General features: G+C 32.2%; 1 pseudogene; it reads left to right on the forward strand.

Moving 5' to 3' along the window:
* Positions 1-11,102, forward strand: part of LOC127561599 (proteasome subunit alpha type-1-like) — a 31,166-nt pseudogene extending 20,064 nt beyond the window's left edge.
* The last annotated feature ends 14,784 nt before the right edge of the window (positions 11,103-25,886 follow it).

A 25,886-nucleotide genomic window follows, 5' to 3' on the forward strand; every position in this document is an offset into this window, starting at 1 on the left:
CCAGATGGCAGGCAGTCTTATACATGTTAAATAGGTTACAGTATATCTTAGATATAATATATGTGTGCAGAACTGAACAGTTCTCTTGTTGCACAGAGAGAATTGGATTCTGAAGGTATAAATAACCCGGGAAGAAAAACAAAAATGCAAGCAGTTTACAGTCATTTCCCAGTGTTCTTTCTTTGGGTGTAGCTGCTTCTATCCATCATTTATCAATTGAAACTGAGTTAGGTCTCTTTGTCGAAGAACTCCACTTCCATCAGAATACATCCACATACAGTATCATTGTTGAGGTATATAATGATCTCCTGGTTCTGCTCATTTCACTTCTGCTGGTCATTTCCTACAGAATAATAATATTCCATGATATTCATATACCATAATTTATTCAGCCATTCTCCAATTGAAGGGCATCCACTCAGTTTCCAGTTTCTGGCCACTACAAAGAGACCTTCCACAAACATTCTTGCACATACAGGTCCCTTTCCCTTCTTTAAGATATCTTTGGGATATAAGCCCCATAGTAACACTGCTGGATCAAAGGATATGCACAGTTTGATAATTTTTTTAGCATAATTCCAAACTGCTCTCCAGAATGGCTGGATATATTCACAATTCCACTAACTGGGACTAAGTGTCCCAGTTTTCCCACATTCCCTTGAATATTCCGCATTATCTTTCCTTGTCATTCTAGCCAATCTGACAGGTGTGTAGGGGTATCTCAGAGTTGTCTTAATTTTCATTTCTCTGATTAATAATGACTTGGAGCATCTTTTCATATGGTTAGAAATAGTTTCAATTTCTTCATCTGAGAACTGTCTGTTCACATCCTTTGACCTTGTATTAATTGAAGGATGGCTTGATTTCTCATAAATTAGAGTCAATTCTCTATATATTTTGGAAATGAGGCCTTTTTCAGAACCTTTGAATGTAAAAATGTTTTGCCAGTTTATTGCTTCCCTTCTAATCTTGTCTACATTAGTTTTGTTTGTACAAAAATTTTTCAATTTGATATACTCAAAATTTTCTATTTTGTGATCAATAATGACCTCTAGTTTGCTGTTTCACCCAATCATTCTTTAGGATGAGATTACTTAGTTTCCAATTAATTTTTGGTCTATTTACCCCTACTTTTTGTTGACTGTAGTTTTTATTGCATCATGATCTGAAAAGAAAGCATTTACTATTTCTGCCTTTCTGCATTTAATTTTGAGGTCTTCATGTCCTAATATATAGTCAATTTTTTATATAGGTTCCATCAGAAGAAAGTATACTCCTTTCTGTCTCCATTTAGTTTTCTCCAAAGATCTATCATACCTCATTTTTTCTAATATTCTAGTTACCTCTTTAATTTGTTTCTTATTTGTTTTGTGGTTTGATTTATCTAATTTTAAGAGTGCAAGTTTGAGATGTCCCACTATTATAGTTTTGCTGTCTATTTCTTCTTGCAACTTAACTTCTCCTTTAGGAAGTTAGATGCTATACCACTTGGTGCATATATGTTTATTGCTTCATTGTCTACTTTTTAGCAAGATATACTTTCCTTCCTTATCTCTTTTAATTAGATCAAATTTTGCTTTTACTTGATCTGAGATAAGGATGGCTACCACTACTTTTTTTATTTCACCTGAAACATAATAGATTCTGCTCCAGCCTTTTACCTTTACTCTGTATGTATCTCCCTGCTTTAAATGTGTTTCCTGTAAACAACATATTGTAAGGTTCTGACTTTTGATCCAGTCTGCTATCCCCCTCTGCTTTATGAGAGAGTTTATCCCATTCACATTTACAGTTAAAATTAGTAATTCTGTATTTCTTGCCATCTTATTATCCCCAGATTATGCTTTTTATTTCTTACCTTCCCTTCCCCCCTTCCCCAGTATTAAATTTATGAACACCATTTGCCTCACACAGCTCTCCCTCTTTAGAATCCCTCACACACCCTTTTAATCCCTGCCCCTTTCTTGTACCTTTTCTTTATTACTCTTTTTCTTTTCACTTTTCCTCTCCCACTTTTTAATGAGGTGAGAGAAAATTCTCTGTAAACAAATATATCAATTATTTTCTCTTTGAGCCACCTCTGATGAGAGTAAGATTCACACAATGTTCCTACCCCTCTCTAAATTCCCTCAGATATGATAGGCTTCCTTTGCCTCTTTGTGGGATGCAGTTTCCCTCTTTTTATCTCCCCTCTTCCCTTTTTCTGCTATTATCCCCTTTCCATTTCTACTTCCCTTTTTATGTTCTATCAGTAAAATCAAATTATACATGAACTCTTTATATAGATCCTTAACAGAAATACAGTTCTCAAGAGTTCTTTTTACCTTTTTCTGCTTCTCTTGAGCTCTATAGTTGGAGGTCATTTTTTTTTAAGTTCTTTTCAGTTTTTTAGTTTTTTCATTAGAAACAAATGCAATTGTCTTCCAACCTCTGGCCTTAAAAGTGATTGTCAAGAATTTCAATCAAGATGTCAGAGAGGATAAAGACATCTATCTAAGCTCCTTCTTGCTCTCAGAATACTTTATTTCATGACAAGACCTCAGAATTAATGCTTGACTGAAAAAACCCACAAATAATTACCAACAGACGATATCCTCAAAATTCGCCAGAAAAATGTCTGTTTTTGCTCGCAGGTGGGGATGGTTAGATCAGGCATAGATTAAAGGCATGCAGTGAGAGTATGGCAGGCAGCTCACAATGAGTAGACCTGAGGGTGGTGGGTGTGATCTCAGCCATTTCTGTGGAGAGCACTTTACCATAGTGTGGCTACTTTGCCCTGGCAGCAAGACAGTAGATTAGCAGTGAAGCTAAAAACACGGGAGGTAAATACTATAACTCTGAAAAGCTAGAACAATTAACTCTAATGCTATATAAACTATTTGAAAAAATGTGGAATGAAGGAGTCCTACTGTGGTGAGCTTTTTCTTCTCAAAACACAGCCAGGTGATAAAAGTTCAGATCTTTTATTATCTCCAATATAGCCCGGTTAGCTTAGAGGCCTATCTCTCTGCTTGGTTCCAAGAGCTCTTGCCGCTTTGTCCTTTGCTTCTGCCTCTGCTTTCTTCAGCCTCCAGAGCCAGCACCACTCTTCATGTCATTCCGGTGAAAATCTCGACTTGTAGCTTCTTCACTCTGAAGAACTTCCTCGACTGGCCCATTGAAGCTCTATTTATGCTCAAGAGAGGGATTGTGGATTTTCTCCTATAGTGCTCTCTGGCCCAAAGAGCTTCAAGGGAGGTGTGAACTCATTGAACTCCAATGAGTAAAGGTGTGAACACAAGCCTTGTATTAATTAGTTCTACTTAGTACCTTGTTTCAGGTTCTGCCCAAAACATCTTCTTGTAAGATTAGATCAACTCTAATTAGTTAGCAGTTAGTAAGGATTCCAACATCCTACCAAATTCCTTTTTTATGACATGGTCCTGATACCTAAGCCAAGTTGAAAACAGAGAAAGAAAATTAATGACCGATCTTCCTAATGAATATTGATGCAAAACTCTTAAATAAAATATTAGCAAAAAGATGACAGAAAATTATCCCCAGGATAATACACTATGGCCAAGTAGGAATGATACAAGGAATGGAAGGCTGGTTCAATATTAGGAAAACTATTAATATAATTGACTGTTAATAACCAAATTAACAAAAACCATATGATCATTTCAATAGATGCAGAAAAAGCATTTGATAAAATCCAACATGCATTCCTAATAAAAAACACTTGAGAGTATAGGAATAAATGGACTTTTCCTTAAAATAGTCAGGAGCATATATTTAAAACCATTAGTAAACATCATATGTAATGGGGAAAAACTGGAACCATTCACAGTAAGATCAGGAGTGAAACAAGATTGCCCAGTATCACCATTACTATTCAATACTTGATTAGAAACACTAGCCTAGAGTGGAGAAAGAGATTAAAGGAATTACAGTAGGTAACGAGGAAATCAAATTATCATTCTTTGCAGATGATATGATGGTATACGTAGAGCAGGATACAAAATAAATCCACATAAGTCCTAAGCATTTTTAAACATTACCAACAAAATCCATCAGCAAGAGATATAAAGAGAACTTCCATTCAAAATAATTGCCAATAGCATAAAATATTTTGGAATCTATCTACTAAAGTAAAGTCAGTAATTATATGAGCAAAATTACAAAACACTTTCTACACAAATAAAGTCAGATTTAAGTAATTGGAAAAACATTAAGTACTCTTGGATAGGCCAAATGAATATAATAAAGATAATACTCTTTAAACTAATCTATTTATTTAGTGCTATACCAATCAGATTTCCAAGAAACTATTTTAATTACCTAGAAAAAATAACATCAAAATTCATATGGAAGAACAAAAGGTCAAGAATTTCAAGGGAATGAATGAAAAAAAAAAATCAAATGAAGGTGCCCTAGCTGTACTTGATCTCAAAGTATATTATAAAGCAGCGGTCACCAAATCCATTTGGTATTGGCTAAGAAATAGACTAGTTGATTAGTGGAATAGGTTAGATTCAAAGGACAAAACATTCAATAACTTTAATAATCTAATGTTTGACAAACCCAAAGACCCCAGTTTTTGGGATAGGAACTCACTGTTTGACAAAAACTGCTGGGAAAATTGGAAATTAGTATGGCAGACACTAGGCATGGACCCACACTTAACACCATACACCAAGATAAGATCAAAATGAGTCCATGATTAAGGCATAGAGAATGAGATTATAAATAAATTAGAGGAATATAGGATAGTTTCCCTTTCAGACATGTGGAGGAGGAAGGAATTTGTGACCAAAGAAGAACTAGAGATCATTATTGATCACAAAATAGAAAATTTTGATTATATCAAATTAAAAACCCTTTGTACAAACAAAATTAATGCAAATAAGATTAGAAGGGAAGTAATAAGCTGGGAAAACTTTTTTTACAGTCAAAAGTTCTGATAAAGGCCTCATTTCCAAAATATATAGAGAATTGACTCTAATTTATAAGAAACAAAACCATTCTCCAATTCATAAGTGGTCAAAGGATATGAACAGACAATTTTCAGATAATGAAATTGAAATTATTGTACTCATATGAAAGGGTGTTCCAAATCACTATTGATCAGAGAAACACAAATTGAGACAACTATGAGGAACCACTACACACCTTTCAGATTAGCTAAAATGACAAAAAAAAAATAATGATGAATGTTGGAGGGAATGTGGGAAAACTGAGACACTGATGCACTGTTGGTGGCGTTGTGAATGAATCCAACCATTCTGGAGAGCAATCTGGAATTATGGCTAAAAAGTTATCAAACTGTTTATACCCTTTGATCCAGCAGTGTTCCTAGTGGGCTCATTTCCCAAAGAGATACTAAAGAAGGGAAAGGGACCTGTATGTGCCAAAATGTTTCTGGCAGCCCTTTTTGTAGTGGCTATAAACTGGAAAATGAATGGCTGCCTATCAATTGGAGAATGGCTGAATAAATTGTGGTATATGAATGTTATGGAATAGTATTGTTCTATAAGAAATGACCAGCAGAATGAATACAAAGAGGCTTGGAGAGACTTACATGAACTGATGCTGAGTGAAATAAGCAGAACCAGGAGATCATTATACACTTCAACAACAGTGCTGTATGAGGATGTATTCTGATGGAAGTGGATATCTTCAGAAGACAAAGACAAGATCTATCTGAGTTCCAATAGATCAATGATGGACAGAAGCAGCTACACCCAGAGAAAGAACACTGGGAAATGAGTGTGGATTACATGCATTTTTGTTTTTCTTCCCAGATTATTTTTACCTTCTGAATCCAACTCTTCTTGTGCAACAAGAAAACTATATGGATCTGCACACATATATTGTATCTAGGATATATTTTAACATATTTAACATGTATAAGACTGCCTGCCATCTAGTAGAGGGGGTGGAGGGAGGAAAGGGGAAATTTAGAACAGAAGTGAGTGCAAGGGACAATGTTGTAAAAAGTTACCCATGCATATTTTCTGTCAATAAAAAGCTATAATTAAAAAAAGAATTATACTAGGATTATACAAAGATGCTCCTTTAGAGGAGATCATAAGGTGCTGTGCCATAGTGGGAACAAATACCTTTTATACCCAGGCTATGATACAGACTTCCCAAGATCCGAACAGGGGAAGACAGGGCCCCTTTTAGCAAGGGACTTCCAGAGAAACTTGTCAATGCTTTCAATGTGGTAAAGTAGGGCATCTGAAAGCTCAATGTTGGCATAGAAACAGAATGAGAAAACAGAGTGGGAGAACAAGACCCAAAACACCATGTCCAAAATGCAACAGAGGCTTCCATTGGGCAGCAGAATATAGACTGATTCAGGGAAATGGGATGAGGGCCCAGCCCCAGGGGCCAAAACAAAAAATACTTGGGGCATTATGGCAGTCAATGCTACACCCAGGAAGCCTTTACCCAGACATGACCAATCAGTCAAGAAGCCATATTTTGGGAGAAGGGGATTACACAATCAACCAGCCAGGAAGCAACCTGATGGGAGAAAGGGATTACAATCGGGGAGAATAGAGTTGTATGCAACTGGGACAACTGATATATCCCCTGGAGAGGTGAAATCTGTTTTTCTCCATCCTATGGATCCCTTGCCTCCAGACACAGTAGGCTTGACCAGTTCACCTCCTGAGAGTACTTACAAAATACACGTTCATCCATAAACTGATGTGGGAAATTGGGGAATGTGTAGATAATATCCCAGTCACTAATATAGGTAGACAATGTGTGACTTATCAACCAGGAGAAGTAGTAGCATCAGGTTTACTGATACAGACTCCTAATAGGCAATCTGGTGATAGTTGCCCGGATTCTGACTCTAAGCAACAGAATCCAGGAATATTCTGGACGGCAGTTGTGATAGCTCACTATCTATATAAATGGCATACCATTAGAAGGATTAGTAGACAAAGGTGCAGATTGTACAATCATTAGAAGTGCCCACTGGCCAAAGATTAAGGCAGACACCTACATGTCTGGCATAGGAGGATCAATAGCAGCTGAAGTTAGTGCTGTCCCTTTGAGATGGACATTTGAAGGTGAAACAGGAGTTTTTACTCCTTTTATAGTTGAAAAAATTCCCATCAATCTGTGAAGAAGAGAATTTTACAAAAATTAGGGTTAAAAATGAGTACTTCAGTTTTTTAGGCAGGGCTGTTGTTGAAGGCCTGCCAACACTCTCACCTGTTTATATTCAATGTAAAACTGATAACAACAGTGGGGATAGAACAGTGATCCTTAGCTAGCAATAAAATTCAAGCCTTATTAGGTATAGTACAGGAGCAACTTGACCAAGAACATTTACAACATTCTCTAAATCTTTGAAATCCCCTTGTATTTGTTGTAAAAAAAAAAAAAAAAATCTGGAAAATGGAAGATGTTAAGAAAACTTATTTAAGAAAAGTAAATGAACAGATGGAAACTATGGGAACTCTTCAGCCTGGACTTCCATCTCCTACTCAGTTGCCTAGAGAATGGACCCTTTGGGTTATAGACATTAAGGATTGTGTCTATTCTATCCCTCTAGATAAGGAGGATAGGAAAAGATTTTCCTCTTCAGTGCCCAGCGTTAACTTAACTGAGCCTTATAAGAGATATGACTGGACAATGTTGCCACAGGGAATGAAAAATATGTCCATGTGTCAAATGTATGTTGCTGCTGCTCTTACTCCAGTAAGAAAAGTTATTTCCAAAAGTTATGTTGTTACATTACATGGATGATATATTGGGATGTGTGCCTGAGGAACATGTAGACTATGTCTACAAAAGACCATAGAAACACTAAGAACCTGGAAATTAGTATGACATAAATTAGGCATGGACCCACACTTAACACCGTACACCAAATAAGATCAAAATGGGTTCATGATTTAGGCATTAAGAAAAAGAGTATAAATAAATTAGAGCAACATAGGATAATTTACATCTCAGACTTGTGGAGGAGGAAGGAATTTGCGACCAGAGAAGAACTAGAGATCATTATTAATCACAAAATATAAAATTTTGATTATATCAAATTCAAAAGCTTTTGTACAAACAAAACTAATGCAAACAAGATTAGAAGGGAAGCAATAAACTGGGAAAATATTTTTACAGTTAAAGGTTCTGATAAAGGCCTCATTTCCAAAATATATAGAGAATTGACTCTAATTTATAATAGTTCAAGCCATTCTTAACACCAATTGCCTCAGCAAAAAAAGGGGAAAAATTGATCAATGTCTTTGGTCAAGGAGTACATCTGGTACAAAGATAGAACAGCCATACCCCCCAGCACAATGACAATCAAGATAATTATCTCACATGAGGAGAAATACTCTGTCTGAATTGTAGACTCCATCCAGTATCTCTTTCCACCTTTCAGCAGATATGGAATAGCTAGCAGGAGTATGATGAATCTGAGCCTTCCCTGGACCACCACACAATCTTCTAAATTACCTTATTATGGTTTTTAGTTGGTCTTGGTGAGTTTTATTTTTGTTCTTAGGAGATTTTTTGGTCAAAGGGTGTGACATGATACTTGCCCCTCCCTTTCTCAAATAAAAGAAATGGAAATGGTAAGCCTGTGTTTGTTTATTTTGGGGGCCTTTTTTTGGTGTTTTAACTCAGGATTTCAAAACTGGAATGGTGAAGATGATGAGAAGTTTAAATATGTTGAAGGCAAATATCCCCAAAGTTCTACAGTGTGTCTTCAAGACTCTGATTTCATATTTGCTCTATTTACATGTTGTTTAATTTTGTTTTTAAGAAGTTATTCCAAATTTTGTCTAATGCATTGTTACAAGGAGTTGCTTGTCTCTATGAAGACTGTTCTGTTCTATAGGTAGAGCAAAAGGAGTTATTTAACAAAAATTTAGATAGGAAGGAGATGAAGGCAAGAAGATACATCATAAGTAATTTATGTAATCCTGTAGAAACAAACAAAAACAACAGCAAAAACAACAAAAAACTTTTTGTATCTTCCTCCTTAATGCTTATTCCTTTGTTAAAAAAAATTGACAGAGCAATGAAGAATGGCCCCCTAAGTTCTTTCCTACCCTTAAAAATGATGAGAATGAAGACTTCATACTGTCCTTGAGAGTTTTGATTACTTGGAGGAGAGGAGGAAGTTTACCTATACACTGACTTAATTTCAGTTCAAATAAAGGGCACCCATTAATGAAAAAATAGTTATCTGCATTAAACAACTAGACCATTGTACCTATTAGGTTCTCAAATACCTAACCAATTTCTTAAAAGAATAAGGTATGCATTATTAATGTTTATTATAGCATAGTGTCAGTAAAACAAATTTCAAAACAGGGAAGATGGTACAACATCTGGAAGCTAATCAAGATTCCTTTAGTTGTGATTAGTACTAAAAAAAAGTGTTAAAACTGACCTATTTTGTATTTTTTGCCTATAATTAAAAATATTGGTAGTCTAGGAAGCACTCAGAGCATTGTTATTTTTAAGCTATTATTAACAATAAAAATAGAAATGGAAGAAGATAATGAAACACTGAGGTGATATAAAAGAAAATACATTTCAAATATTCAAGAAAATTTCCATTTCTATGCCACATAGTCAAGATCAACAACCTTTTTAAGAGGCCAATATCACAGAGCTAATTTCTAACCACATTGTGAAACAATTATCAGTATTGTTTTCAAGGATTATTATAGAATCTGTGGGAGAGGTACCTGGCACTGAATAGGAAGGATAAGTGGCATCTAGAGAGAAATGTAAAAGAGACAGGAAATGATGAGATTCTGCTTTAGAATTCTGGAATATGAATTGACTTTGTAATTTATGGGAAAAAATGCTCCTTCTAGTACTGTTCTACTTTCCCAAAGTAACTGTAAATTGAGGCAGAATTTTTTAAAAAGCATATAAATTGTGTGTTCAGATAGAAATCCATATTTTACATATTTTAATTGCTGGAAAATACTATAATACAATCTTCTCAGAGCAAAATGGTATTTGTAATTATCACATAAATGTAAACTATGAATTGCAAAATAGTAATAAAAATGAAACTAATACATGGGATGTAAGGGCCTTATGGATACAACAGGATAGAATTTAGAAGAGCTGAGAAGGTATATTCAGAAATATATTTCACAAACATAAGTCCAGAAAAGATAATGACACAATTGGTGGGGGTTAATATGAAAAGACAAGTACAGTATTGTTGTCATACTGTGAATTGGTTACATATGGTTAAAAATGTCACAGTCATACTGTGAATCTGGTTAAAAATTCTGGATATTAGTTTAGGATCATTTAAGGAAAGAAGCTCTCAAAACCACTCTGTTCTGCACAGAGCTGCAGCCATGAACTTGGTCCGATTGTTTTGCAGGATTTCTGCTCTGTGGGAAATCTCTGCACCACCAGCACTGAAAAAATATTTAGTAACCAGTATGACAGTGATGTCACAGTTTGGAGCTCTTGAGGCAGAATTCATCAGATAGAATATTCAATGGTAGCTGTCAAATGTGTCTCAGCTACTATGAGCCTGAAATCTACATGGTGATAACCATATGGGAATCGTAATTGCTGGGTCTATTGCTGATGCTCAGCTCTTGTGCAACTTCAGGAGTCAGGACTCCAGATTTGTATTTGACACACAGTATCATACAGTATCTCCTCTAGTGTCTCTTAATTGGAAGCAAGACCCAGATACTCATACAGCATTACATCCAGAGACCATATGGTATAGGACTACTCCTAGCTAGTTATAACAATATAGATCCTCCCATCTTTCAAACCTGTCCATCTGCAAACTACTTTGACTGTTGGACTAAGTGCCTCAGCACTTGGGCACAGTCTACCTGGGGAGGAGCATGTCCAAGTTCAGTGACTGCAGTTTGAATGAGTTGATGAAACAGTCTTACAAGAAAGACTTTCCCATGTAACAGGGCCTAACTGCAAAGAATACTCCCGTTGGAATTGTTGGGATAATTCATAATCTATGAAAATGATGATGTGCCTCTTTTCCTGGAAAGTCTTGAAGAGAGACCCATAGAAAAGCAGAGCCCTCTCAGCCTGCTGATAAAGCTGCACAGAGGAAGCCAATAGAGCAGTGGTCTGAATAAGCCAGTCTATCTCTGAGCTAGCAAGCCAAAAAAGAACATTTCTGTCCAAATGCCAGTTATTACCTATGCTTTAGACCAAATGCAGAATAACAGAAAGATGTTCTTAAGAATCAGTCCTGGAAAGATTTTTCTAAGAAAGTTCACTGAAAGGTTAAAACTGGATACATTTTCTATAACAGGGAAAATGTAATCATTTTACAGGAAGAACATATCATCTTTGTGATTTTAAAGACAACTGTGAAATAAAATTGTTTCAACTGAAAAAAAGTTAAAGTATTCTTAGTTTATAAGCTAAAAATCCATCTATCTGGACAAATACCCTGAGGAAATTAACTACCAGAACAATGTTAAAATACATACCAAATTATTCATAGCAACACTCTTTCTGATAGCACAAAACTGGAAATAACATAGATATTCAAAATTTAGCTAATGGCTGAAAAAAGTATAACATATAAAATATAATAGGATATCAATGTACAATGAGAAATATATATGTGTGTGTTTGTGTATTCACATACATGCATACCTTCTAGGATGATTTTTACATCAGTAACTAGTTGTTTCTTTTCTTTTAAGACATTTTTATTTCATTTCTTGTGGTGTTACTCAGTGTTTAAAATATCAATGAACTTCTAATTGTCTTGAATAAAAATGTTTGATTTACAGCTGTGAGGATTTTGAAATATAAAGGAAAAATAGTTAATAAGACACCAGAAACCTCTGATTCCTTTAATTATTTAACTGTGAACCATATTTTGTGTAATGCTTTTCATTAATTGTCAACTATATTTCTATCTTCATTAATGATCAATGAATTTCATTGTATGCATACATGTATTAAAAATATACATACTATAGTCATAATATAGACACAAACACATATATACATATATGCCAAATTAAATTTATTCATGCATACAATATTTGTATTTATGTGTGTGTATTATGAGTTTTTAGTTTATTTGGCATATCTAGTTAAGTCTTTCATATTATATTTCTACTTCTCATTTATCAGCAATAACTTGTAATGGGCTGAGGCTTGAGTTGATGCACTGAGGTCCCAAGCACATGAGGCTAAATAGTAATTGGACCATACTCTATTAATATATAAGCTTGGAGAAAGAATGGCCCCCGCCCACTCTTTGTGCAAGTCCTGATGTGTTGTATGGGAAATGACGATTTTGGTGGGTGGAGGCAGGGGAGTGGAAAAGGAAGGGGAAAGAGAGACTTTTTGCATTGCCATTGCAACGGTTTGCTCAGCTCACATCTCTCTCTGTTAGCTGGCTTCCCGTCGCAGCTGCCCATATTGCTATTGCAATTTTTCTTACCTATGTTTGCTATCGCAATCCTTATTCATCTCTTCACTTCAATAAATATTGAAGATTTTTCCCTTAACCTGAATTCCTGACTCCAGCTGATTTTAAATACGCGGTCATTACAATAACTAATGAACTTTAAGCAACAACTATCTTCTGTTGGATCCTTATTCCTCTATAAGCCTAAATGCTACAAAGCAAGATGACTAAATGTTTCTTTAAATGAGGTTTAGATTTTCATTTGAGAAGAAAGAAAATACTCTTCACGCAGTTTTTCTGTTTATAAGGAACTTATACTTTTTTAGCTTTCTGGTATCATTTGTAGCAAAAAAAAAAAAAAAAAAAAGAGTATTAAACTCATTTTTCATGGACAACCAGTTTCTATTTAGAGTATTAGAAGTCACTAGTGTTAAAAGCTCTGCAATTCTGAGAAGCTTCTACTGTTGTTTCTCGATCTTTCTGTTCCATACAACTGCCAAAGGACAATTCACAGGACTGAAATTTTGTCTTATGTTATGTATTCTCATGGGTTATAATAAGTAAAAGATTCTTCATCTAGAGGTTATTTATCATGATTAGCAAGCCTAATTCTCAGAAAATACATTTGATCTGGCATCAGGACCATAGCAATAGCTGTTCCAGTTTGGAAGAAGCTGCCAAAGATTTTGGTCCCTTGGAAAGACATTTACAAAACCAGGATCTCTTTCAGTCTGTGATGAGACACAGAAATTAGGTCTTTTTTTGGAAGAACATTTATTTTACAGCATTCTACAACATGAAAGGAAATCAAGTGAAAATTTCTGAGTAATAAGACCTAAAAGGACAAGGACTATCTCTGGAGCAAATGTATTCTCCATCACTGAACAGCTATCAAAATCTAAAAAACAATTTGTCAGGTATTTTGTATGGGGTTTTTAAGTAAGAGACAGATTATACAACTCCTAGGAGTGTGTGTACTCACACTGATCTTGTAATCTTAATATTTAATGTATTTTCTGTGGAGCACTTAGGGAAGTTAGTGTTTTCATTCAGTATTTGAACTAAATAGGTTTTTTAAATAAGGACCATTTAAGTTAGGACTTCCCATAGAAAGTCAAAGATTTTGAAAAGAGAGTTTTGAATAAGAGGATATATTTCAACAATTTCTCCAATCTCAATATTCAACTTAATTTCAATCTTTGGACTGGAGAAAAATTTTGTAGTTTTTTTTTTTTTTTTAATTCCCAGAAAAACAAACACACTGATATATGTCTAATTGCATAAGTGCTATCTGGTGATAGTAGTATCATTGTAATAACAATGATAAAGTTTCCATAGTAACCACTAAGTTGTTTTAAGGCTATTTCTGGAACATACTAAATAAAATCATAAAATTTTACAGCTGAGAGAGATTTTTAGAGGTAATCCATTCGAATTATTTTATTGTTATTATTCTTATTCTCAATACTAGTGAAGAAACTATGACCTTGAGGGGATTATCTGACTTTTCCAAGGACATAATAGTAGTTAAATATAGGTCCTGGAAAAGACTTTAATTTGGCTACATATCATTTGTATGATTGACTCAAAAACTGAGATCAGAAATTGTTCACAAAAACATATACCACCTAATTATATCCATGAAAATATGTTAGATGAAACAGAATTTTGATTTTGGGGTTCAGTTAATTTTTTAAAATCTCAAGCAATTTTATAAGGCTTACAGATGGGTATTTAGTTTAAAGAAGTCAGAGCAGGATATTAGAATTTTGTATTAGAATTTGCTTATACATGTTAGCCTCATGAATGTAAAAAAAGTTAATAATGATTTGGAGGACAACCTAAACATGTTTATAATGCCATAAATAGCTAAATCTACTTAAATTAGTTATTGTTAATAATACAAATCTATATAAAAATATAGACTAGGATGGCAAGAATATTTTATAAAGTCTATGGTCACCTTAACCAAACTGAATCACTCTTTGAATTAAAAAAAGATCCATTTAAATATTTTATTTTTCCATTAGGAAGAAAATAAAATAACACTTCATTAAGATATTAGCGCTTCATTCCAAACAATGCATAATTTAAAGCAACTGATCTTTTACAGTTGATTAAATTCTCATTGCTTGTTAATCAGTTAAATCTGATTGCAATTGTTCACATTCTTCTAATTTAGAATTCATTGAATCATATAATCATCGATAGAATTAGAAAGCAGCTCAACAGTATAGTCCACTGCCCATCAAAATGATATATCTAAAATATATTTATATAAAGTACTATATTATCTCAAATTGAAGACATTCAGGGATGAAAAACAGCTACTCACAGAAGCATCATTTTTGGCCAACTCTCATTGTTAATTTTTTTCTTCCTATCTTGGTTGACAATTTTATTTCATATAACCCCCACCATTTAGTATTAGTTCTAGTCTTGGGAGTCAGTTAGAACAAACTTAACTGAGTAATACTTTTCTAAGTGATTGAAAAAGGCAAATGTATTTTCCCTAGGTTTTGAGTAGGAAATACCATAGGTAAGATCAGTAGATATAAAACAATATACATATTATTTTACTTTATGTTCAAAACAATAGAAAGAAGAGTTTGTTCACTCAAACTATGAGAATTTAATATATTTAATGAGAAAAGTTCACTTTTTTTCTGTTTGTTCCCTTCTCCCATGGTTTTCTCCCTCTTTTGCTCTGATTTTTCTCTCTCAATATGATTCATAAAGCAATGTGTATTAAAAATAAAGAAAGAAAAAATAAAGAAAAACATTTAATGAGTAAGAAAAAATTATAGCTTTAGAAGAAAAATTTTAATTACATTTTTCTATCATCTACCTGGTTTGAGTCTGTTTAATGTCCATGATTTGTTATTTAACTTATTTTTCACTTTTAAAAAATAATAATTTCATGTGAATGAAAATTTCCTCAAAATTTAAATGTAACAAGAAAGGTAAGTGGGTCTTTAAAATCCATCTGCTTCAAATTCTTCAGTTTCCAGATGTGGAAATCAAAGCCCAGAAAAATAGTCTTTTCCCAGGTAAGAAATCTAGTTTAGGGCAGAGCCAGAGCTAGATCCCAATTCTTCTAATTCCTATTTTAATACCATTGGTATTGCACCATGATGCCTTACTGTGTTTCTATTTTATTTTCCCTTAATAAATGTGTTGGGTATTTCCAATTATAGGTATTGAAATAATGCTATATTTGGGACCAGTAAATTAGAGCAGCTTGTATCGGAGCTTCAGTGATTCAATTTTAGGTATTTGGGAACATGAAATTAAAGGTAACATTTTTGAAACACATTGACATAAATATGCTAGTAAGTACATTTCTTTGACAATCACACCTGCAGATCACTTGTGGAATATGAGAAACTTGTCTCATGAGTTATTAATCAAAGCTTTCATTAAAGAACGAAGTATGGTGGCAACATTGTTTCTCTAAATCAGTATCTCAATTAGAAAAAAAATTATACAATTACAATTATGCTTACTTACAACAAAATATTTCCTCTAGATAAAAAGACATGATTCTCAAATATTATGTACTGTTTTTCCATTTTTGAATAATATAGTTAATATATACATTGTCATTACTATTCATATTCAATTATATATTTTGATGATAAGCACTAGGCTTCCCAAATTCATTACAGAAATGTCTAATGAAGGTTTATAAGGAGAAGCTAATGGAGAAGATATAAAATGCCATATGAATAGTATTTTATTTTTATTTCAAATCAGAATTTTGAAAGTCATGATATCTTTATTATTTTAATTAACACATGATAATTAAACACCCCATAGATTCTAATTACAACTGCATATTCTACAAGCATATTTTGAAGAATTTCTTAAATAAACTCTCTTCAAACTTGAAGGGTCACTATTGTATATCCAGAATCTATTTAAATACATATATTTACATTGATCATGCCAATAAAGAAGATAATCAGCAGTCTAGATTGACTGTAGTCTAACCCTAGGATATGAAAATATTCTGAGAGTCTGAGTCCATCTAATGATCTTGAAGAAAATTAATTAATCCCTTATTTATACATAATGAAAAATTTATAGCAGACTAATGAATTTTAACATTTCTTCCAGAATAAATTATAGCAGATTAATAAACTTTAATATTTCTTCTAGAATAAACACATTACTTATAAAATAAGAAAAATAAATAAGCAGTCTTAACAAAATAACATTCCCAATACATACAATTTAATTAGATACATCATCTAATTACTTGAAATTATCATCTCCTTAAATAATAATACAAAATATATAACAACATGCTAAAGATATATTTATAATTCATTGTTTACATTTCAAAATTTAAAAGTTGTATAATAGGGATAACCTTTTGTATATTTAAATACAACCACAATGTTTTATTACAATAATTTAATGTAATTAAATGCTAATTAATTGTATTTCAAAAGTGTAACGCAGTCTCCATATAATGAATTCAAGATGGTAAAATAGCTCATTTATTTAGTATTCTTATTTATCTTTTTGCCCCTTTAAAATGAAACCTGTGTTTTTCATCAAATGAATATGAAGCAATTAGAGAAACTAGTATTTAGATAGACTAAATAAGGTTAAATGTTACAATTTTACATTTTACTAACAAATTAGGTTTTAGAGAAAAATTAGCAGGGAATTTTGTAGTCATTCTGTAATTTAATTAGGTAAATAAAATTGTTAATTTGTGTCTTTAATCTTAAATTTGAATTTTATTTTATTTATTTAACATTTTTCCTGTTACATTAAAAACATTTTTTACATGTCCTTTTAAAATTTTTGAGTTCTAGGTTTTCTCCCTCATTCTTATCCACAATTAAGAAATCACATTTGAAATTATGCAAAACATTTCCATAAAAGTCAAGTGGTGAAAGAAAACATAGATCTTCCACCCTGATGAAAATAAAAACCCTCAAGTAAAATTAAATTTAAAAAAGAAAGAGAGAAATACAGAATGCTTCTATCTGTATTCAGACACAATCGGTTCCTTCTCTTGGTATGGATCAGAGTTTTCATCATAAGTCCTTCAAAGTAGGTGTGGATGATTGTACTATTGAGAATAACAGTCATTTACAACATGTCATCGCTAAACACTGCTATTACATTTCATATAGCACATTTCACTTTGTTCATGGTGGACTGTGCAGAGTTTTGTTTATTTGTTTATTTGTTTTCTTAGAGCATCTGAGAGCATCATTTCCCATAGGACAATAATGTCCTATCACAAACACAAACCATATGTTCTTGAACCATTCCCCAGTTTTGGGGGCATCTTCTCTATTTCCAAATTTTTTTTTGTCCGGAGAAGAGAGCTGCTATGAATATTTTTTGTACATAAACATCGTTTTCTTTTTAAAAATTTCTTTTGCTGTTCATGACTAGTAATGGTGTTGTTAGGTCAAAGGACATGAGTGGATGTTTAGCCCTTTGGAAGCAGATCATATCTTTGGTCATTTATTGATTGTGGCATGACTCTTATAAAATTAAAATTTAAAAGCAAATTCTAGAAAGAGAAACAAATGTAAACACACGCATATATTTGACACAGAGAAAACAACAAAATCACTTTTCAAATATAAAAAGAATCTTCTAAAAACCTAAAAATAACCCCAATTCTATAATTGTTTTAAATGGTTAGATTTTTTTTTAATGGAGAATATCTGCTGGATGTGGTGAGACACATATTTAAAAGATGTCAATCAGACATAGCTATTTATGGGGTTGGAGAATATTTGGATTTATGTTCAGAGAAAGATAATGAAGTTTAAAAAGCCACTTTTTTCCCAAAAAGAAATATCAAATGGTCACAAATTCTAAAAGTGGTTCTTGGAAAAACTTAAAAAAAAAAAAAAACTTCAAAAATGAAATGAGAGATCAAAGTAAGATTAGGAAGGGAGAAAAAAGCAATCCTAGAAAATCTTATAAAATTATTAAAAGGGAATCAACTGAGACAAAAAGATATTCAAAAATATAAGGAAGAAGATTAACTTCTTGAAAACTGAATTTGGTCAAGGAGAAACTACTGATATTATAAGATGCTTGAAAATATTAAAACAATTACAAGAATAAACAAGTCAAAGAGAATGTGAAAAATATTTTTATAAAAACTAATCTAGAGAACAAATCAAGGAGAGATGATATACAATTTGTTGAACTACCTGACAATTAAGATCAAAAAAGCGTCTTCATACAATATTGGAAATAATTATTAAAGAAGATTGCTCTGAAGTTCTAGAACACCAAGGAAAAACAAAAATATGGGGGTCGAGTGGAGGGCATGCAAGGATCACCACCTGAAAGAAGGAAAACTTTAAGGAATATCATCACCAAGTCAAAGCTTCCAAATTAAAAATAAAATATTACAGCAACAAAAAAAAACCAATTTAAATACTGTGAAATTACAGTTAGAGTCACACAATACTTAGTAGCTTCTACATTAACTACTTACAGGTCTTGGAACACTATAATTTGAAAAGCAAAAGAGCTGTGGTTGCAACCAAAAATATAACATACCCAGAAAAGTTGAATATAATCCTGCATAGTGAAAAACATTTGATATTTAATAAACTAAAAATTTTCCAGGGTTTTTGTGACAAAAAGACCTAAACTTAATCAAAGAAATGGTAATCAGAACTCTTAGATTATTACCACTACATGGGTAGTTTGAAAGAAAAACTTGGGCTGAACTGAGTGTAAGGGGGTTATTCTTAAAAAAAAAAAAAGAAAAGAAAAGAAAAACTGACTAGAAAGAGGTTAAAAAAGAGCAAGTATCACATACAAATAAAACATGAAAGGATGAAGTGATATAGAAGAAACAAGTGGAGGTGAAGAGCTAATAATTCTGGAACCTTGCTCATATCAGAAATGGTTTAGAGAGGAAACATTTATATCTAGAAGGGAATACAAGTCTTCTAAATGTATAAAGAAATAAGAGGATTGGAAGATAGGAAAGGGAGGGACTTATTGAAATATGAATAGATTAAGAAATGAGAGTAGTGGAGAGGATAAGAAAGAGATTCTTAGATGGTAAGTACATTATGCTATAGGGTAAGGAAAGAAGGTAAAGGAGTGCCTTTCAAAAGGATGGTTAGGAGTAAATGACACTAGTGTGAAGGGATAGGGTAAAAAAGGCCAGAGGAATAATGAGGAAAAATAGAATGGAAGGGAATATACAGCAACTTATTATAACTTTGAATATAAATGGGATGGATTTACCCTTAAAATGAAAATGGATAACAAAATGAATTAAAAAATTGAATTCAATAAACACAATTAAAAATAAAAGATGAATAACAATAAAGGAATAGAGAATTTATTATACTTCAGTTGATGTAAAAAAAAGTGTTAGCAATCACGATCTTAGACAGAGTTAAAGTTAAAATAGATTTAAAATAAATAATCAAGGAAACTACATTAGGTGTTACCACCATTATTCAGATTTGTTTTCAACCATTGAAAATGACTATAGACTATAAAATAATTGAGAGTATGCCTGTAAAAACAGACACAGGAACTATAGACTCTTGATTCAAATAGGCAAATTCAAATATTTGGAGAAATAGTAATTGTTCATGGATAAGCAAGGCCATATAATACAAGTAATAATTTTTCCTAAATTATTTATTCAATGCCATCCCAATTAAATTATTGTTAACAATTATTTTACTGAATTAGAAAAATAATAACACAATTAATTTAGGAGAATTAAAGATTAAGGACTTCAAAGAAACATAAAAAATGTAAAGAAAGAAAGTTTAGCAGTACCAGATTTCATTAAATATCAAAACTATTTGGTACTAGCTAAGAAATAAAAGCTAGATCAGGGGAATAGAGTAGACATAAAACAGACAGTAGTAAGGAATTATAATAACCTTATATTTCTTAAGAAAGGATAAGAATTCATCATTTGATAAAAATTGTTGGGAATTTGGGGAGGCAGTCTGGAAGAAGTTGGGCATAGACCATAATGGATAACATAATGGATAACCATGGTATATGTTAAAACAATACCAATAGGGCAAAATGGATAAATGACCCAGATATAAAGGGGGATATATTTATTGTTGCTTTTTTCTGAAAAAAGGGAGGGCAAATAGTCAGAAAGGGAAAATTATGGTTTTATATTGAATTCTCCCCTTATATTATAAATGAATAAAATTTTCATTAAATATATACCAAAATCTACTCTCTGATTGATTAATTAGTTTTATGTCTTTAACTCATAAAGTTACATAGATATAAAAAGAAAAACCAATTGAAGAATCAAAATAATAGTGCTATAAAACATTTTTTGTAAGAACATTGATAAACTTTAAAGGGAGCTACAAATGGTTCAAGATATAGCTAGAAATCATCAGGTAAAATGTCCAAAACTTCATGTGTCACTAGCTATACTATATTAGCTCTTCAAAAACTGCTAGATGATATCCAAGAGGAAATAACTTTACTAAGTAAACCTAAGAAAGCAAAAGTGAGTTAAACTCTTGTATAGAATAAGTTACAGGAAGCTTAAAAGATCTTATCCTTGAAGCAAGTCTTATTGGAATGTTCTAAGGTACTTAAATGTTGCGAGAAAATCAATGTAAGAAGAAAATGTCACAACTAGAAGATGAAATTAATATCTTTGCAAAGTTATTAAAAGATGGAAAGAATGAAAACAGAAGATTCTGGAAATGGAAAAGAAAATTAATAAAGCAAAAAAACCCAGAATGAATATCATGGGAAAAAAATAATGGGGTTGCAAATCAGATTTGAAAGGGAAACATAGCTAAATAGCATTCACTCAGAGACTTCAGAGGAACTATTTGAAAAGTATTATGTGACAATAAGCAGGGGAAGGAATATCCAAAAAGCATTGATTGGGCATAAGTTTCTTGCATCAGTTGACACTGGTGGGAGCACTTCCTCCATTTTCCATATGGGATTTTGTACTTAAATCAAGAGGAAGCTAAATCACTTGATTTCAATGGAACTACCATTTGAATCTTAGACTTTTATGTCATTTGTGTCTCAAGGATAATTTTCAATATTTTTTAAGGTAAAGATATCTTGGACAGTTTGGGGTAGGCTAACAGAAAAGTTAATTCAGCCCATGTGGTACCTCTTTCAGGTATAATACTACTTCTACATATTAGGTCATAAAAAGAAAAATAATACAACTCTCAATAAATATTAAAACATTAAATAATATGAACACTGTAATAATAATAAGATCAGTGGGGAAACAAGGTTGCCCAGGATCACCATTCAATATAGTATTAGAAATGCTAGCTTTGGCAATAAGAGATGAAAAAGAGATTAAAGGAATTAGAGTAGGTAATGAAACCAAATTATCACTCCTTGCTGATGATATGATGGTATGCTTAGAGAACCCAGAGAATCAACTAAAAAAACTATTTTTTTAGCAAAAGGTTTTTTTTTTTTAGCATAGTTGCAGGATACAAAATAAATCCACATAAATCATCAGCATTCTTATATATCACAAACAAAATTCAACAGCAAGAGATAAAAAGAGAAATTCCATTTAAAATAACTGTTAATAGAATAAAATATTTGGAAATCTATTTGCCAAGGGAAAGTCAGGAACTATATGAGCAAAATTACAGAACACTTTCTACGCAAATAAAGTCAGATCTAAACAATTGGAAAAATGTCAAGTGCTCTTGGATAGGTTGAGCAAATAAAATAAAGATGACAATACTACCTAAACTAATCTATTTATTTACTGCCTTATCAATCAAGCTCCCAAGAAACTATTTTAATGACCTAGAAAAAATAACAACAAAGTTCATTTGGAAGAACACAAGGTCAAGAATTTCAAGGGAATTAATAAAAAAAAATGCCAATGAACATGGCCTATCTCTTCCAGAACTAAAACTATATTATAAAACAGCAGTCATCAAAACCATTTGGTACTCGCTAAGAAGTAGAGCACTTGATCAGTGGAATATATTAGAGTCACAGAACAAAATAGTCAATGACTATAGCAATCTAGTGTTTGACAAACCCAAAGACCCCAGCATTTAGGATAAGAATTCACTATTTCACAAAAACTGCTGGGAAAATTGAAAACCAATATGGCAGAAAACTAGGCATTGACTCACACCTAACACCATATACCAAGATAAGGTCAAAATGGGTTCCAAATCTAGACATAAAGAATGTTATTATAAACAAATTAGAAAAAGATAAGATAGTTTACTCTCAGACCTACAGAGGAGGAAGGAATTTGTAACCAAAGAAGAACTGGAGATCATTATTGATCACAAAAATAGATAATTTTGATTATATTAAGATAAAAAGTTGTTTTACAAACAAAACTAACGCAGACAAGATTAGAAGGGAAATAATAAACTAAGAAAACATTTTTATATTAAAAGGTTCTGAAAAAAGCCTCTTTTCTAAAATATATAGAGAATTGACTCAAATTTATAATAGGTCAAGCCATTCTCCAATTGATAAATGGTCAAAGGATATGAACGACAATTTTCAGATGAAGAAATTGAAATTATTTATAGTCATATGAAAAGGTGCTCCAAATCACTATTGATCAGAGAAATGCAAATTAAGTCTATTCTGAGATACTACTACACACCTCTCAGATTGATTAAGATGACAGGAAATGATAATGATGAATGTTGGAGGGGACATGGGAAAACTGGGACACTGATACATTGTTGGTGGAATTGTGAATGGATCCAACCATTCTGGAGAGCAATTTGCAATTATGTTAAAAAAAAGTTATCAAAGTGTGCATACCCTTTGATCCAGCAGTGTTTCTAATGGGATTATATTCCAAAAAAGATCTTAAAGGAGGGAAAGAGACCCACTTGTGCAGAAATTTTGAGGCAGCCGTTTTTGTAGGGGCAAGAAACTGGAAACTGAATGGATGCCCATTAATTGGAGAATGACTGAATATGTTATGGTATATGAATGTTATAAAATACTATTATACTGTAAGAAATGACCAGCAGGATGATTTCAGAGAGGACCTAGAGAGACTTACATGAACTGATGCTAAGTAAAATAAGCCGAACCAAGAAATCATTATATACAGCTACGAGACTATACGACAATCAATTCTGATGGATGTGGATCTCTTCAACAATGAGAGGATTCAAACCAGTTTCACTTGTTCAGTGATGAAGAAAGCCATTTACACCCAAAGAAAGGATAGTGGGAATTGAGTGTGGACCAAAACATAACTTTCTTACTCTTTTTGTTGTTATTTGATTGCATTTTGTTTTCTTTTACAGTTTTTTTCTTTCTTTGTCATCTGATTTTTCTTGTGCAGCATGATAACTTTATAAATATGTATACATATATTGAATTTAAGATATATTTTAACATAGTTAATGTATTGGACTAACTACCAGTAGGGGAGGAGGGAGGGGGAGGAGGGGAAAATTTGGAACAGACGGTTTTGCCAGGGTCAATGTTGAAAACTTACCCATGCATATATTTTGTAAATAAAAAGCTTTAATTAATAAAAAAAAAGAATATGAACATTGTATATTAAGCCTAAAAACAACAACAACAACAACAACAATAACAACAACAACAACAACAACAACAACAACAACAACAACAACTGGTATTTCCAGAAGACTTTAGAAGATAGCTGATCAAATCTTTAAAGAGCATTCAAGATTAAAATTTCTCTTCTGGGTAAGCAACAAACATACAACAGAGTCTTTTTTTTTTTTTTTAAATTTACAAACGTCATTCCAAATAGAAAATCACTATATGGGGTCACTTGTATCAAACAGATGCCCCTTTCATAAAACAATTTCCTGTAAAATTAAGGCATTTTATTCAGCGACCTGTCCTAATGATCTCAGCTGATCTATCTTGAAGACTACGATTGCTTCTCTCCAAGTCCAATTTGATTCTGTTGTAACTCATAAGATTCCAGGGTCAAAGAACTATAGATCAATAGATGATATCATCAGCTAGTTTATAAATCTTTGTCTGATTCAAGTTTAACAATGTTTATGGGCATCAGGATATTTCATTTTTCTTCCATTTTTTAAGAGAGATTTAGTTGAACTTCTAAGGCAACTCTGCTTTCAGATTACTTTCTCCTACTCTGCAAGTTTTGTATTTATGTATTGGATACCTAAGAATTGTCTTCCCCATTGAGATGTACTCTCCTTAAGACAAAGGAGTATACTTTTTGCCTTTCTTTATATCCCCTACAATTAACATAATGCTTCAGACATAAGAATAGCTTAATGAATTTTTGCTGCTTGCCTGCCTGCCTAACTAGTGCCACTTTGAGCCATTTTATTAGCTCATATTAAAAAAATAGATATGAAAAACCTTTCCTGGTGTTCCAAAAGCTAGTGTTATCCCTCTCAAACAATTATATTCTTATCTATGTTATATACTATACATGGTATGTGTGTGTGTGTGTGTGTGTATAATCTGTAATTATTCATTTTACATTTATGCTGTATATTTTTATGTAGGACCTTGTTTCCCTTATTAGAAAGTAAACTTCTTTTAATTAAGGATTGTTTCATTAATTTTACTTGTATAGCTATGTCTGGCACAATACCTAACACACAGTAGGTACTAAATAAATTCTTTATTATTTAATTAACAATTTCAATCAGTAAAGAAGAGTGGTACAACAATTTCCCATATCATAACAAATAGCTTTTCTAAAAACTTAAAATGTGGCAAATTGGTAGTACTAATTTTGGAATTAAGCTGAAATTATGCAATATTTATAAGACAAGTACATATTTTTCTAATAGAAATTTTTCTGCTTTTTATTTTTTAAAAAAACTACTTATCAAAAAAGGCACACTTAGAATTGTAGCAGTTAAACTTCTTAAAAATAAAAAAAGTTTAAAAGTTCACATATTGATTTCTCCCATTAATTTTTCTTTAAATTAGCAAGTAGCAATTAATATAAAACTGATATATTTCTTATTCATCAGGGAACTCAGCTTAAATTAAATTTTACCTACTAAATAACCATTTTTAATAAAATAGTTAAACATAAAATCAATTAATCATTATAATATACTAAAAGTGATCCAAATATTAAGCAGAAGATTAAAAATTAAGTGGGCCATATAAAAAATTTTTGCAAAGATTTTAGAGCTCTCTGACAGATGTTAAAAATAATTGTAACTTTAAAGAAAGATTCTTAATGGCAAGAGAAAGTTATAGTTCTAGGAAGTTTAATCATTTCATACTGACACTTGATATATGTCACTTGTAAAATATCTTTAATAGTCATAGTATATTGAAATCATTAAAGACTAAGCATGATGACTCATAGTTATCCTGTTCATTCTGAAGAGAACCTATTACTTGGAGGAGCATAAAGAAGTTATTTGATCTTGTCTCCAAGCAATTGTTTCAACTTTAAGATTTCCCTTAGGAAAAACTGAAAATCATCTCTTTTTTTTTTTTTTTTTTTGTACAGAGATGA

This window comes from Antechinus flavipes, chromosome 4 (genome assembly GCF_016432865.1).
Source record: "Antechinus flavipes isolate AdamAnt ecotype Samford, QLD, Australia chromosome 4, AdamAnt_v2, whole genome shotgun sequence".
Taxonomy (NCBI): Eukaryota; Metazoa; Chordata; class Mammalia; order Dasyuromorphia; family Dasyuridae; genus Antechinus; species Antechinus flavipes.